The following is a 17,648-nucleotide window of genomic DNA, read 5'->3' as shown; positions in this document are numbered from 1 at the left end:
TATTCCCCAGCCATTTGGCAGCAGACTACCAGGGAGTACACTTTTCATCTACTAAAACCCGCAAGTCCAGCATGCACACATTCTTAGACAGCTGAAGAACTTCATACTCTTGAATTGGATATTGCAGAAAACAGTTGTGTCAGCAAGTGGTGCAAGCCAAACCGTTTATTTGGTGCTTCAAAGGATTTGCTTTTTTTCCCTGCAGGAATGAAAAATAGTGGCTGGGATCTTGTAGTTATGACAATATCAACCAGTGCCACAAAGATCTACGGCAAGCACCAGAACAGAGAAGAAATGGGAGCACTCAACAGAACCAATTCGCCGGTCAGCACAACCTGCTTAGTTACTCATGCTTGTAATCGTCACGTTGAAGAAACCCTCACAAAACCCCTGCAGCTGACTGTAACGTCAGCAATTTAAACTGGACATACGATTCCCGCAACACTGAAGTTGCATTTTGCATAGCATCACAAAGTAACAAAGCTAGCATCTGCAATATTGTTAATCATAATTAGTCGTTTTCCCACCAGAAAGAAACAAGCAATCCATTTTTTTTTAAAAAGCATTTATGAGAAATAGGTCACATCACTTGGCATAAAAACCTGCATTTCTAAAAAAGTAAAACCAGCTCATCACTGAAAAAATTGAAAAAAAACTTGCTCAGTAATGTAACTTATGTTAGCCCACCCCATGACTTAAGCTGGAAGTTAGTAACCACAGGAAACACAGAACCTGACTGAAAGTACGAACAGGTCAGCAGCCTCATAAAAAAAAATGCAAGTGAAGATAAGGAAAGCCATGGTAAAAAAAGGCAACATGTACCGCTCCATGGTAATCATGCACGGAAATAGCAGGAAGCAGCACCTATCCAATAGAGCATAGCTACATGTTGATATGTAAAAACTAATAGCTACTTGTAAGATAATTTTATTTTCAAATTACGTAACATTTTAGCAGCAAGCATCTGATTTAAAGAAAAAAAACTAACAGCTAAGTTGCTGAAGTTTAACATATTTTAGTATTTAGAACATTAAAATATCTGTATCTAAATTTCTCTTTTCTCCTTTTCCAAGTTTCTTGCTTATCTAGTCAGTTCTAAAATCCTCATACTGGCACAGCTAGTCCCGAGATGTGCAAAAGCTACTGAAAACGGCACAGCAGTATTGCCCGGTCTGTCAAAGCAACCAACAAAAGCTCTCACTTCATTAAAGCTAAGGGATCAAACAGAGCTCTTACTCAAACAATTTTGTCCCTCTCTACAGCACTCATTATTTTCACTGTGCAGCAAATTTACCACTGGATTTAATAAACAAAGGTGAAGAGTTGCTTAGCATTCAGAACTGATGAAGGGACCATTACCCATACTGAAAATTGACCACACCTTGAAGATAACCCGCTGTTCTCAAAATAAAAGGTCCTTGACTCTCAGATCTTAGCTTTTAAATCTCAAGGTGCACAAGCAGATAACATGGCAAACATTTTAAACATCTTTCTCCTCACCAGCTTTCAGGTTTGAGGAGGACTGTCATACAGTTTTACACTGGAAATTATGGGAAAGCAGTTTTCGGCTTACAACCTTCAAAGGTCAGCTTCCAGCTTTTCAATTCTGTTCAATTCTGTTTCAATTCAATTCTACTCAAATCACCATTATGTGTTGCCTTCTTTCAGAGATCAGCAGCTGAGACGCAATAACAAGTTTTTACATAGTTTAGGTTTGCATTTGATTTTTGTCAGTCCAAGTCCTTTAGAATATATTTCTTTTGTTTAAATCAGAACCTACAAGTTTATGAATCTCTTAAAATTGGGCAATAAACACAGTCATGCAGACACATCTATATTCAAGTTATGCCTAGTGCAGTAATGTTGTAGTTAATGTAATGTAACATTATAACATTACAACTACCTTTTATGCGTTTCCCAGCATTGGAAGTTGACTTATTTTGCAGCCAGAGATCTCCTGGTTTCTGGAATTTCCTTAGACTTACATCAGTTTTCTGATGAAATTATGCCCATGTTATCTTGAACAAAGATAAAGGGGGTGGAAGGAAGTGTGGGAACCTTAAAAAGCATGAAAAAATCATTAAGTGTCTGATTCTTTTATCTTTTTCACACATCCACAGAATACCATTTAGGTGTATCAGCTTACCTCCCCCGTACTCTGACCACTAATCACCTTGCAAGGAACCACTTCTCAACCAAATGCTTCTGATGATTCAAACAAGAATTTTTGAAAGAAATACCATAACTGTGACCTGTAAATATCCTTTTTAGTCAGTAACATTTCAAAATCACACTTAAAAACACTTGAACACCAAAACAGTATTTTTTTTTTTAAGGCCAAGGACAATAATTTTTGACACGTAGTCACTAAAGGGTATCAGTACTGCAGTTATTTCTACATAATCAATTGTTCCTAGGGCTATTAATAAGAAAAAATAAGTAAATGCATGAACTAACTTAGAGATGAAGGAAACTATAGTGCCAAAATATAAGGTACTGTAAACATCTAATTCCTTTGGGATGATGCCATTCCCCTAGACCACTCTCTTCCTTCCCCAGTCTCTCTGCTATTCCTAAAATTATCAGTACATGTGAGAGAAGTCCTGAACAGCTGCAAATCAAATATAAACTCTATGTCCTGCACATCCTTCCCTTAAAAATAAATAAATAAATTAAAACATTTTAAATTTAGTCTCCTTTCCCCCTCTTCCCAGAACACTCGCCCCTTTAGAGATTCAACTTGGAGACAGTTTGCTGCCATCATGGCCAGGCTTTGGCAGCATCCTCACGGCAGAGGCATTTTTCCTCCTACCAGCTTCACTAGTCTATTTATAAAGAACTTCAAGTGTTCCCATCAGCCAGGACACAGAGATGACATGCCTGGGCCTGGAAGAACTTAGGCGAGTCTAAATTAGCTCTGACTGTAAACAAAGAGGAAAAACAGGACTGCACATAGAAACAACTATGGAATGTTTATTGCAACCTGTCTGTAGTCTCTTTTCTGTTCTACTTTGTGCCAGATTTAGACATCTGTTTAGATCAGAGGACAAAGTGACGGTCAGCATCAAAATTCATGCTTGCCAGCTCATGCAATTCTCTGCTTTTGATTAGTACTTTTAGTCATATTTGTTAGTCACTGCTGCTCTGCTATATCACTTCACTCCGGGGGGCTCAGAGCCGAGACGAGAACCTCTTCTGCTGAATTCTGCTCCACATGAAGGGAAACACACAGGTAAAGCTCCACGCTGCACCCACAGGAACCTGTGAACCCCACTCCTTAAGTAGAGATGTATGTTGGCAATTGACTGAGTACTGACTTCTGCAATTACAAATGTTTGCCCTTCTACAAGGCTTCAGGGTTCCAAATTACAGGTGTCATGCTGATCCTGCTTTCCATCAGCTGTAGAGAAGTATTCCTTTATTTTTAATAGGTGCCACACAGTTCTTCCCCTCATCGCTGTTTTCCAGAGGAAAACAGGATGACTTATTCTATCATCTACCACTGCAAACCGTCCCTGCCCTTTAATCCAGTCCCTTTTACAGAGTCTGTACTTCTACATATTTTCAAGCCCCGCCTACTGAACTGATTACTTTTCCTCACCCCTCCTAGTAGGTTTTGGACGATTGTAATTCTGTCAGTAGCCGTATATTAAAAAAAAAAAAAAATACACACAAAAAACCCCCAAAACCTACATAATCATATATACAACATGTCCCTATACCAAAGGTATATATAACACACAGTATTCTCTTTCCTTGGTTATTCACCAAAATTGCTGTAGGTGCACGAGTTGGAAACAAGTCTTAATCTCTTTTGGTCAGCACAATGTTTTTATTTAAGTCTGTATTTATGTCACTGCTTGCAAGCACTAAATATGACCCAAGTTTTAATTTTGCTATTGCTGGTTGCATCCAGCATAGGATCCACAGGATTGCATTCATTGGACGCATGCAGGGAAGGAACAGCAACAGATGCTGTGACACCACACAATGTATCTGGGTTATCTTGCTGGACTTGTTTCTAAACCAGTACACTGCCAAGCAAGCCACCAAAACATAGGAATGAAAACACGCTAGAGCAGATTTCCATTGGGTCTTCCTGCTTCAGAGTTTACAGAGGTCAGGTACTAAGCCCAAATACGCCCTCATTACAGCTCTTGTTACAGTCAATTTACACTGCTGCTGTTATTTTTTAAGTTGTAATGGATGTATAATCAATTTCTACAAACAGGAGAGCAAAACATGGGCCTTCATACACGCTTGGGTTTCACACCTATGCACTTGAACAGAAACAAAAATCTAAACTCAATATGCAGTACCTTTCAGGTTTTCTAAATATGAATACATCATGAAGATTTGTTATACTCCTATTAGGTAAAAGAAAGAACATAAAGCATACAAATAACAGGAAAAAGCATAATTGAAAGCTGATTAACAGCATCCCCTTCTGCAGCAAACAAAAAAATATGGAAACAAATTGCTTATTTTCAACAAATATTTTTGTTTTCTGTCTGACAATACAGAGAAACCGCATGTAAATATAAAATTTTACAATTTCTAGGTCACACACTAGTCTGCCTTTGACCACTGCTTTGAGGACAGGGTTTATATAGAAACATATTTGCTGCAGACTGATTCTCTGCTATAGATAAAAGATTTTAGGACGTGTCCTTGCACCTCACTAAGAAAAAAAGCCCCATGAAAGTTCTGCTACCAACAGCATTAAAAACAAGCACATGCTGCTGCCACGTGCATTTTTGTAGCATTTCAAAGCAGCAAAGTTTCTCTTGCTGTTCCCTTCCCAAACCTCCTTTCCCTCATCTCAGCTGATCAGGACTATTCATTTCATACTACACCAGCTACAAACCTGTTCAAATGAATCAAAAAGCTAAAAAAAAAGTCCCAGCTCTAAGGAACCTACACATTTTAGATTACCAAAACACAGACTGAGAAAGACCACTTCATTCAACAGGAAGAAACCCGCAGATCTACCACTGCTGTAAGGTCTCAGAGTGCGGCAGGTAGTCTGAAGATGGATGCGGTTTTGAATTTGAAGCTGCATTTTGAACAGGAAATGACATAGCATTGACTACTTCCTTTCAAACCACAGAGAAGCTTCACTGTTGTGTTAAGTTTATCAATAAAATCCAGTCTATAATAAAATCTGTCAAATTACAAAGCTTTAAACAGTCTTTAAATAACTTTGGATCACAAACCATTCCCCTTTTTAAAAAGTCAGGCTTCATGGCATACCCAAATCATAAGTACTGAAAAGACTACTGCAATTCCTTTGCTAGCTTAATTACCTCTTCTCTCATTTTCATATTCCTTTTAGGAATTGTTGAAAGTTTCCACGCTTTGGGCTTTGGTTTTCCAACTATGATTTTATAGGTCTCAGTTGGTTTACTTGTTTGAACAGCAGATGTATGACAGCATGAAATATTTCAAGGAGCAGGTGTCCTTAACTTTGGTTTCTTTTGGTCCATTTAAACCCTTAGTTCAAGAGATCCTTCCACTCAGACAAACTTCTCAATAAGTGCTTTGATCTGGCCTTGACTACCTCTTTTTGGTTGGAAATAAGGTCAGTGTCCTACAGCTGTATACGTAGAAATCTGAAAAAATTCAAAGTCCGTAACAACCCACCAGTCCAGCACATCACTTTGGAGGCCCTGTGGAAACAAAATTTTAATATCTAGGAAAATCTGTCACAAGCCCAACTCTTCGTCATCCACTTCAGGAATGTCACCATATTCCTCCTGCTTTTCCTATGCAATGATCAGTCATACAGGTCTCTGAACTGCAGGGAAAGTAAAAACAAAAACAAAGGAAGTGCTTTTACTTCCTTAAAGGAAACAGAGCAACTTTTTTTAACATTATTATGAAACTTGAAAGAAACCTTATGATTTTGATGGCTCCAGGCCAGAACTGAATCTTAATTGGCAGCAAAACCATTCCAGAACATACAGACAATTAAATAATTCTTAAAAAACAGCACCAGAACGTAATTATTTTAAACTTACCATTTTAAAACGGTATACCATATGCTCGTAATTGTATGAGCATAGATCCTAATCACACACAGATCACAGCCAGTGGCTGATCAGATAACATCACAGCTCCAAAATGCACACAAAGGCACAGCAGTTAACATGCTTGATTTGTTATACTTTTTTTTTAGTCAAGCTTTTACTTTTTACAGTTTTAATTGTTTGAACAACTCCCTCTCCTACTATAACACTCCCCTCTGCATGCATGTCCAATATAGACTTGTGAACATGTCTCTGAACAGGAACCTGCCTCCCTCTCCTCCAGTGTCAGGGGTTGTATTCTGCTGCAAATACCTTCTTCTGGCAGTAACTTCCAAGGCAAACATTGCAGGGATGCACTCAAAGCTAGTTGCGATCAACCAGTGAAGTCAAGTTGGATAAACAGACCAGTGAAGAAAGCTCATAAATGTAGGAAAATGTTTATGTTCCCACACCAGGTCAAATTTATCATAGGAAAATGTTTATGTTCCCACACCAGGTCAAATTTATCCTATCCAGCGTTTGAGATGAGATTAGTATGACGGACAGTATTTTCCTCTGCATGTCTGCCCTTCCACTCAGGTTAGATGGATTTGAGAATAGGACCCGAGCTCCCAAATCTGTCCTTCTTCTTTTAATTCCAGATGATCTTATACTGGGTCCATTTATAACCTGCCTGCACACGTATATATTCTAATATTGAAAGGTCATACGCCCACAGTTCTCAGGGGTTCACACAGTTAGGTTGATATGCTTGCAGTATTCAAACCGAATGGATTTGGGGAGATTCTAGTTAAGTCATAAGAGCTCACTGACTTAATTACTCCAAGCTCTTCAGCTTACTTGCCATCCCATCTTGTATCCCCTCTTCAGCTGGTCCTTTATCCCTCACCCTCTGGAAAACTGCTAGAACCTGAATCCACTGGCAACTCACCCATGACTCCACCTGTAACCATTCAGCTCACCCTAAAACATAGCATTTTACAGATGGTGACTTGGCCATTACTGAGAGCTTTCCATGAAGTAAGACACAATTTTACTAAATTATCTAAATTATACATGTGAAAAATGGCAGTGCAACAACCTGATGTTAGAAGTGTTTGTGCAAGAGGGATGGAAGGGCTGACATTTATTTCATTACTGATTACATTTCTGTTCTATACTTGCGCTCAAGCTACATTTTGACCCTCATCCCAAAATATTTTTTCTCCTGACTATGGCCCTGCTATGAGATCTGTTCCATCTTATAATCGTATGCCAGGTCACCCAACACTTCCATATTCAACCACCTCTATACAATCACAAGGATTCAAAATTATGGGGTAGATACACACTTCTGTTTCCTGTCTTCCAAACGGAAAACTTCTGTTTCTCTCTGCAGGTTATACTATTACCCGTGGCAGCACCAACAGCTGGCAGTTCATACTGGAGGGGAAAAAAAAAAAAAAGCCAAAAAAAGACTAAACGGACTTTATTCAGCAATTTTGTTATCTTCCTGCAATCTAACCCCAGAATGGTGATTACACAGATGCATTAGCAGACAGTCAGCATTTTCTGCTGCCCTATCTTCCCCACAATGCTTCTTACAACTGCCAACTTGCGGGGCTGCTGGATAGCTGAATGGGGAATAACACAGGCAACATACTGGAAAAACTGCTGTGCTGCTGGCAAAAGGGCATGCCTGGTTTTTCCCTTGATCCTCATGGCAGCAGCATAAGCTAACCTCTAGAAACACGCCATCTTGCAGTTAGAGACAGCCTGAACACAAAGGTGCAAGCAGGCAAGTTATTTCTTCAAAAGGAAAAATAAAAATAGGTTTAGGTAAACAGCGTTGGCATTAAACACGATGTAGCATTTCATTTGAAAGGCCCATTGCCCACATTTTTGTTGCTTAGTTCCACAAAGTTGTTTTCAAAATGTATTGGCCCAACAGAAGCTCTTCATGAAGGTACCCAAAAGTCTTCATAGACAGAAATGCAAGCTTGTGTTCAGAGTTCTACTTCAGGGGCAATCCGTAAACCAACATCGTAACCACTGATGCGAGGAAGATGAACAAAGCATGAAAAATATGGCAAAGTGCAAGATCCAGTGTCAGCATTGCTTTGTCCTTTTACAATAATCATTAACAAGAGAGTGTACCAGGTATTCACAGGGCCTCCCTTTTTATCACCAGAGACTATCAGCATTAGGAAAACATAGTACGGTATCTTCCACTAATTAAGTAATTGTGGAATTTATCATAGCAGACACTGAGACAAAGTTATGGTGTTTATTTTTTTATTTTCACAAGGGAAGCCATGAATCATGTGACAACTTTCCGGGGGAAACTGACTTCAGTCTTGGTACATGAAAAAGTTAGGGTGACTGTAGAAACTATGGATGAAACAGCTGGAAAACAGTTACTGACTAGTATTTCCAAACAGCATTTCTGAACAGTGTCTTTACCATGTGGCACAAAAAAAATAAGCCTAATTATTTCAGCTTCCAAAAATCAGTTATTTTTAAGAAATATGCCAGCTATCTAGCTTTTCAATGCCCAGTTTACCTCTCTAATCAATTCGAAACAGCCTGTCAATCTTGATCTGAATCCTTTGCCTGTGTCATCAGAACCACTTACCGCAGAATCACACACTTACCATCCACTTTTGTAGCCCTCCTGGCGAGCGTTCCCATTATCAACGGGCACAATGAAAAAAAATGCTCTTTTTTGCTGTTTAGGATGAACCATTACATCCATGATTCAGGTGTCATCTGAACACAGTAAAATGACATTATCTGGGTTTTTTAAAAAAATCATAAACACTGATTGTCACAGTACACCTTCCCACTCTTTGTTTCTTCACTGAGCAAAAAAAAAGTCTTACAGCCCAGCTGTAATCAGAGACCACCTAATACTTTCAAGACAAACAAGAACATTAATTTTGAATTCTAACCTAAACCCATTGCGACAAAGCAAGCCACATGGGCAAAGCTCATGTGCTCCTGCATAGACATAGGTCAAGACTCGTGTATCCTCCGCTACAATTTTTAGACAAAAAAATTCCCAAAACTTTCTGCCCTAAATGGTTTGCAAAACCAAATGCTTGCTTAAGGGGACTACATTTGGGTTTCACCAAAGTGCAGCCTGATTTTACCAGAACACGAAGTGTGTCATGGTCTGTACAACATTTCTAGTATCTTTCTGGAATGCTGCTACATAAACCTTCAGTCGTCATCATCCTATATGTAGCTTTATGATCAACTGTTTCCATTTCTATTTCTGTGTAATTTATACCATACATTGGGCCTGCATTCATTACGGAAAGTATTCTGGAAAGCATTTCAAAGAAAAAAAAAAAAATTTTTCTGTATTTTAAAGCACAATCTTTTTATCAGTACTGCAATATTTTAGTACAATTCCAGTGAAATTACCATGACACTAAAACCCATGCAAGTAGAAACCTTGCATGAAATCTACACTTAAAGTCTCCTCCCAGGCATTTGGCATTTCTTCCCTTTTTGCTACACAATTTAAGTTTTCATTTTCATATATAATTTACCACCCAAGCTAGCGTATTTTTAAATACAACCTTCTGAATGTGAATCAATGCATAGCTTGCTTACTGACTCCCTCTCCCAGCGAGTCAAGATTAAAGGCTATGTTCAAACACTTCCCAAAGGCGACGCACTGCTTGAACAGTTTTGACCCAAACCACACTGTCTGTCCAACATTTGGACCACGGAGGTTCTTTTTAAGCAAATCTTTCCTCACCCTTGAGGCTGCTGTCTAGCAGCATTTGTGTGTGCTACTCAAGTGCTTGCCAGCACAGCTGAGCTGCCATGCCATCTTTTCACGCATCTTATCAGTAACTATCTTGAGCATCTACCAGTAACTCCCAAAACCTTCCTGTATTACCTGTAACAAACACCACCTCCTTTAATCCTCTCATACTTCCTTCACCAAATGATTTCTTTAACACCTAAAGCAATAGCTGCATGTTTTGTGTGCACTTCCCAATACTCCTTGAGAGAGCACCTTCATCATCTTGGTAGAGGCAGACTTGAAGACTCCACGCTCTTGAACAATTAAGGTACCACCACCTCCTTTGTAGCATCCATCATAAACCATAAATCTAATCATATCTAAATCATAAAGCATATATTAGTAGGTGGCTTAAAATTTAATTCCTATGCTTATTTGATGTATGTTTGTGACCAACACGCATCTCACAGTGGGTTTTTTGCATATTAATTGCCAATTTTTTAATTAGTTAAAAGAGAATAAAAACCTTGGGGAGAGGAAGAGAATATGCAACTAGAACTGACCATAAACCCAGATAAAAGCCACACTTAGGACCACGTGAATTCATCATTCATCTTTTGGTCAATAATATGTAGATACACTTAAGATATAAGACTTTTATAACTAAAAAAAATATATATATAAGTTTTTTAAAAATCTGCAACTTCAGCAGAAAAAGCATCCGGAAAAATTCAGCCGAAGTCTAGTTTCAAAGGTCTGCTATGAGATTATGAAAACGAACAAAGACCTACATAAGAAACCTCATAGGACACTTAAGGTTTCTTTCGTCTAAGGCAGTCATGAGGGAAGATAAGTATGTAAAAATATACACCTCATTGTAAAACCACTGGAGAAAGCAAACTTCATGGGGCACAGTAGTTTTGCACACCCTGAAGCATTGCTTTTTGTGTGCATTCATTCCAAGATGCCCACTTTTTAAACTAAAAAAAGCCCAAAAGACAAATGAAGGCTGTTAGAAAAAAGCAAGTTCACAATTATGAAAGCAAAACAATATAACCAAATGCCTGAAGTCTAACCAGAGGTACACCTCTGTTTAGGTACACAGGTACAGATACATAGCTTTAGTTACATCACTGCAGTTTTGTAGCTCTGTTGTTGTCAGACCTTCACACGAGACCCTGCTGTTCCTCAATACTTCCTTTTTTGCAGAACAGGGAGCTCATTTAGTATGCATTGAATCTTAGAAAAATTAATGTTTCAGCACTACTGAGTTTACATAAAATATTTAAGAGACTACAATTGAAAGCCATTAGAGAGAAGCATATGTGTTTTAACCATGTGCACTACTTTTAGTTACTTTTCTGAGAAGATTAAAATTAAGCAGCTTTTGCTTTTCATCCCACTCACACCCTCCCACTAGAAATTCTGTCTGAGCTAATCCTCCTTCTACAGACGTCAAAACAGGGCATAAGTATTACAGCTACTTACTGCCAAAATGTATGGTTTAATATCCCATTACTATTGTAATACTGGCACAATAACTTATTATATGTGACAGCTTTTGCAGTTACTCAAGGATAGAGCCACTTACTCTGTAGTTTCTTCATCCACATGAAACTATATTTGTAAAATTTGTAAAAGAGAATATTTAAGGTCTGAACTAGATGCGCATCTCAGACTATAATACCAGACAAAATAAAAGGCTTGTAAAGTCATCACACACAGTCTTCCCACTGTCATTTCCATTGTCCCAGCCTTTATGTAAAGTGGCCTGTCCAGAAATCCAGGTTACGGTATTTACAAATACACTGTTTAACCCCTTACTTCCTAACATTTAAAAAAATACTTTCACAGATTTTTATTTTTTTTTTTTTTTAAGTGCAACATTCTGCATGAAGGCCAAGATGATCTCCATGTCAGAACACACTTCTGATGAAAAGTCCATGGTTGTCAAAAGGTTCAGGATTATTCTTCAGGAACCTGCAGCACAGAAATACACCAAGAAGTCTGTTTGAGGCCCTAAAGAGATTTAGGTTAAAGTATATACGATGGAAGGGACTGCTATCAGATACACTGAAGACAACAGGCATCAAAAAAAAGATAATTCAAGTAAGTTCTCCACGCCAGCCACAGCAGATCAGCCAACAATAGATGACAAAGTCTCAGCGCACTGGCGAAGCACAGCCGCTCTGCGACGGCACTGTTTGATTTGCCAGCCACGGCTGGCAAACACGAAGCCTGTCACCCCAGAGGCTCCGAGGGGCTGGCGAGCCCCTTTCGGGCTCCTGCCTTGCCCGATGTGTGCACGCACGCACGCTCCGAAGCCGCTGAACTGCCCGGGCCGCTCGCACGCGTCGCACGAAGCCCGTCAGTGCCGAGAGCCGGGTGTCCGCCTGCGGGTGCCATCCCGGAGGCAAAGTTTACCCGCCGAGGCCTCGCGGAGGCGGCCAGGCTGGCTGCGGGAGCAGCTCGCCGCCGGCCGAGCCCCTCCGCCCGCCGGGCCGGTTCAGGCAGCCCGGCCGAGACTGCCGCTGCCGCAGCACTTCCGCTGCCCCAGGTCTCCCCGGTACGCGGGGCAGGCGGGACCGGAGCAGACCCTTCCCGGCCCTCGGAGCCAGGCGCGGGGCAGCCGCTCCCGCCGCGCCGTAAACGCCCGAGCCGCACCCCCTCTCTCCCCGGGCGTCGGCAGCGACCGCCCGCCGGAGCCGCCGAGCGTTTAACGGGGGGAGGGAAGCACCGCAGATACTGCCGGGTCGTACCGGGGCACCAGCCCGAGTGCTCCCCGGCAGCGCACCCGGGACGCCGTCCCACCTGCCCGGCCGGGGGGCCACCCCCGCCCGCAGCGTCCCCTTACCTGCCCTGCCGCGCTCAGCGCCTCCTCCCGGGGCCGGGGCCGGAGCTGGAGCCGCTGCCCGCCGCCACGCCACGGCCACGGCTCCGGCTCCGGCTCGGCAGCCCGCCGAGCGCCCCGACTCCTGCCAGCGCCGCCCCCGAGCGGCCGCGCCGCCCACCGGCGCCCCCTGCCGCCCGCCGCCCGCCCCGGAGCGGGGGGGTCCCCGCCCCGCCCCGCCGTGACTCCCCGCGGGGCGGTGCTGCCCGCGCCGCCTCTGCTGACCGGCCGCGGCTTCCCCGCCGCCGGACGGGTCCGCGCCCAGCGCGGCGGGGACCGCCGGGCCGCCGTTCCCACAGCCGGGCGGGGGGCGGGGAGGGGGAGCCCGGCGCTGCCCGCGGCACACGCGGTCCCCGGGCCGCCCGGCAAGGGCCCGGGCGGTTTCCGCCCTCTGAGGACGACTTCTTTCATGACCACAGTTGCGGGAGAGCAGCCAGAGGCTCCGTGACCAACAGCGGGCATCTCGTCCGAGTTCCCCCACATCAGAGCCCTGTTTTCCAACTTCCTGCTGCTTCCAGCGTTTGAGTAGGTGGCCACCAATTCCCTGCAGATACAGCACAAGCATCTAACGCAGCTAAGCAAAATGGTTACTGCCAGTGACTCCGCTCACAAATTCTTCTCATACTTAACTTACCAGGAAGTACAGCTGGAAGTTGTCATGGCCCTTTTTAAGAAATGTCAATTTCAAGTCCTTGTCGAAGGAGAATTCCACGAATTTCAATTAAAAAATAAACATATTCCCTTGTATAGCTGGTGCAAGTGAAGTCACTTCATAACTTGCAAAGTATTCACCAGGTTTTGTCGCCAACAAAGCAGCTCCCAGCTAATCAGCCTTTCCCCTCATAGGAGCCGATTCTTCTCCACCAGCAGGAGCGCTTGTTTAATCCTACATGTTGATCATCTTTCAAATACATCAATTTTTCATGTATCCCTAAAACAGATTATAAAATCAATTCTGCAGATTTGGGGAATGCCTTAGTTCCCTTTACACACCTACTTTGACATGTCTATGCAGAACCTATGCAAATACTGGGTGATCAAAGTAGACATGCTGACACTAAACATTTGGCACCATTTTTTATGACAAATGGCTGTAGGGTGTTTTTGTTGCAGTCAGGAGTCGCCTCAAAGAGCACGTGTGGTTCACATACTCCTGCCATTCCACTTGCAACCCTGCATGCTTCTGCCAGCTTCCAACTGTGTTGTCACACTGCTCTGCCAGCCAAGCTACTTATCTGCATGGCCTCTACTCTTGGGTCATAGTGACCAGTGGTCACTGCCCCGTAAATAGCAGCATGGAGCCAAATTTGCTTGCTTTGATACTGCACATCCCCAGAGTCAACATACCTAGCAAAAAGATTGGGCATGTACTAGCTAGACCAGTACTTTTGCCTGACTGGTATGATTTCACCTGGAAATGTGCTGAGGTTCTCCATCTTCTTTCCTTTGGGGGTAAGAAGTAGGAGTTAATCTAGTTTTAACCAACAGACTGCACAGTGATGTGGAAGTGGTCATCCATCTGCAGATCAGAAGACTGGTGCCTTTACCAACTGCGGCTCTTTACAAACCATACCCAAGGATGCTCAGCAGCATGGTGGTTGGCCTGCCAACTGACAGCTACACATCAAATACACAGACACTGCTGTTCTTCCCCGCTACCAGCATCACATCAGATTAGAGCTAATGCATCATAATGATCTTATTTTTTAGAAAACCAGTGCCGACCATCTGAAAAAGAATGGTTTGCAGAAGAGCAGAAGACAAATTATGGGACCCTAGATGTGGGCAGTGAGACTTCTGACTGCTGTTCACTAGATCACTTTAGGGCATGTTAGGATTGCATAGTGCCCAGCATCAGCACAAAGAAATCTGGCCTTTCCCTACCCAGAAAGGGGAATACATTATTTACAGAAGAATCATCTCCATATGGAAACAGTGATTTACCATGATAGCAAATACTTGCCAGGGTAGTTACATTTCTACCTTCATCCAGAACAACATGCAATTCACAAAATATTTGGGATTCAGGAACTGTCAATCTGTTCTCCATGTAATAAAAGGATTTAATTTTCTTCACAGAATGATTTTGCTTTGGAGAATAAAATATGGTTGTCTATGCACACAAAAGATATCAACTTCATTAGAGATAAAGTCATTATGAAATTTATAATACAAAAGACTATGTATTCAAAAGTTGTTAATAGCCTGAAAAATTCTCTGCAGAAACCCCATACACTTGGATTTTAAAGATGAAATTAGAGGAGACAAATGGAATACTTGCAGGGCAGAACAACTGCAACTACTGTCTTTGGAGGAGACTTGGAGTTATGCACAGTCCCACCATATCATCTCTCTTGATATTCTTGTCAATTGGATCTACTTTCTCCTATACATACCGTTATGCATCCAATGAACTTCTCATAGTGCAAATATTATTCGTATAATCAGAATTTGCTCTTCCAGCAAGTACTGTAAGGATGTCCTTACAGTAGGGTGAATTACCTATCAACTAACAAAAATTTTGTTGCATTAACCAAACGGTAGCCGTGAGCGCGTATGGACGCTAAAACTGTGAGCTCGCTCACTAACATCCACCAGCTGCTACTGAGACAATCCACGATTATATGTGGTCAAAACACTGTAGTGTTCCTCTGTCTGACCTCAATCCCATGAGGTGAACTGACAACCTGAATTACAGAGGATAGGTCATGGTGAAATGCAGCCCCATCACCCAGGGAGAACAGTTCTAAATTTATAATTTACTTGGGATTTCCAAACTCCTGATCCTAATCCTGGCTTTTTTTTTTTTCCTCCCTCCCACTTTTGGTTGGGGTTTTTTTGCGGAAAAAAACAAACAGTTTCCAACTGGGTGGTGGGGGTTTTTTCCCCCCTTCCTCCTTCATTTCTAGTCACAGAGTCAGAGCAACTACACATCCTTCCGTTTGCCAGAGCTTTTGAATAGGAGATTCTTGGGAGAAGGTAAGGGTTGGATCAGGGCTCTCCTGCAGACAAATTCTAACACACATAGTACACAATCAGTTACGGTTTATAGTATAAATTAATTCAATTTTCTGTTTAATCCAACAGCTAATACTTTTGCAAGAAATGAAAATCAAGAAGTAAGCCCAAAGACTTTACCCAAAATACCAGCTAGATCTTAAATGCTCCTAAAAGCCGTGACAGCAATGGAGTGTAGTGCATAAGCACAAGTGAGTGGGAAGAGAGAGAAGTAAATCACTGCTCTACAGACAAGTTTGCACTCAATTTTGCTCATAAAGGAGGGTTTCAGGCACTTCTAAGCTATTGTACATTTGAACTATGTGAGTATTTTATACGAGGTAGTATTTGAGTAAGGTATTTCAGTTCTAGGGTTACTTCTTCACTCTTAACAGTTTCAGGCCCTATAAGTTTGTAAGGGTTTTTTTTTTCTTCTTTTAAGAACACAAGAGTTTCAGTGGTCTGAATCATTCTTTCAGTTCCGTTGTTTGACTTTGGCTGGGTTTCTCAGCTACATGCTTGAATGCCTGAGAGTCCTTACTCTTTATCTAGCAAAAGGTCCCTTCTGACAATGCCCCATTCTTAGCAAGCACCATTTTCAGTTCGCTAATTACTGACTGAGGTGCTTTGTGTCTCAGCCCTACTGCTTTTAAGTATTTAAAGAAACTGCTGGCAGTTCTGGAAGGAAACCCCTTGAAAACAGTTATTTATGCCTGCTTTTTGCCACCGCATACCTGAAGTCTGATGGCACCTCTTTCAGTTGCTTTGTGCATGTTCCTGCGTCATTCCAAGTGTCATGTGGCATACCTATCCAATGCCTGGCAAAGTTATCCCTGGTTTTATAGCTTTGAGTGCCTTGGTGGCTTGTGTGTATTTCAACATTATATTTCTATAACATCCTGGGCTGCCAATATTGTTACCCATTAAATTACCTCACTCCGAGTCTCATTGGATCTTTTGGAATCTTTTAATAATGTCATAACCATTGGTCTGGATATGGTGCCACAGCCACTTGCCCAGATTTCTCTAATTCTTCTATTGCATTACAGCAGCTTCTGTTTTCTACAGAGGCTGCCTATTATCTTATTCGTCAGCATTTCTACATCTATAGCTTTACAGCATTTCAATTATCTCTGCAGGGAGTCACTCAGTTCAACACTCAAACATGCTATTTTGCAGTGTGTCGTGTTCATGTTAAATGTTATGTTTTCATCTCTTGCTCTCAGGCTTAACTTCCTGATAATATCATCACACTCAGCCTCATCAGTTTCAGAAGTAATCAAGCAATCAGCAATTAAAGTACATACTAGGAATATTACCACATATTTCATTATTTTTCCTCTACACTTTCACTGGTTGATTAAACCCAAATAATAATTAGAAATCCTACATTGTTTCTAGATGGTATTAAACAGACACAGCAGAAGATGCCTTATCTGGCTGTACTTGCCAATATTCCCCTTCCTTCTGGATAGCATCATAAAAAACCCTGTTTATTTTTCAAAGTGAACAGAAGACTGCTGTTTGCACATGACTCTATGTCCTGGAGTATAATCAGGTATATAATACTCCTTCATTTGGAAAATAATCTGATTTAGTTGCAGGATTTAAAAAAATAAATCAGGACCTCTGAACAAAAATAACTTGAATAGTTAGCTTGGCCGACTACTTCCTCCTCCTTCCTTTTCCAAGCCCCACTGTCATGCAGCTGGATGCATACCAACCATGGGATTAAAATACAGGCATCTCACCCAGCAGATCCACATTCTATCCCAGCAGGACCCTACATGGTCACAAGAGGATTGCCAGTGCATGTCAGAATAACAAAGACCAGTTAATCAAGTCATTCAACAACATTGCAGTCAGCTACTTATAAAGGTAGTTTTAGTATCCATGGGATAAGTATCACCAAATGGCAATATTGCACATCACATTCCAATTCTGCTTTTTCTAAATGTGTAAACAGGGTGTCATATTTTGAAGAAAAGAGCTT

General features: G+C 41.7%; 1 protein-coding gene across 4 annotated transcripts in view; it reads right to left on the bottom strand.

Annotated features, from left to right (window-relative positions):
• Positions 1-12,729, bottom strand: part of PXYLP1 (2-phosphoxylose phosphatase 1) — a 58,671-nt gene extending 45,942 nt beyond the window's left edge. The window contains exons 1-2 of one of the 4 annotated variants that reach the window (XM_072866776.1): positions 12,623-12,707; positions 1,904-2,058 (exon numbers count right to left, since the gene is read on the bottom strand). The gene's annotated coding sequence lies outside the window, so the exon portion shown is untranslated. Of the gene's footprint in view, positions 1-1,903; positions 2,059-5,306; positions 5,670-12,622 lie in introns of those variants that run through there. The other 3 variants (XM_072866775.1, XM_072866774.1, XM_072866777.1) reach the window with 3 other exon arrangements.
• Positions 12,730-17,648: the final 4,919 nt, after the last annotated feature.

This window comes from Ciconia boyciana, chromosome 7 (genome assembly GCF_034638445.1).
Source record: "Ciconia boyciana chromosome 7, ASM3463844v1, whole genome shotgun sequence".
Lineage (NCBI taxonomy): Eukaryota > Metazoa > Chordata > Aves > Ciconiiformes > Ciconiidae > Ciconia > Ciconia boyciana.
Note: the sequence above shows the minus strand (reverse complement) of the source record. Positions and strands in the feature narration are given on the sequence as shown.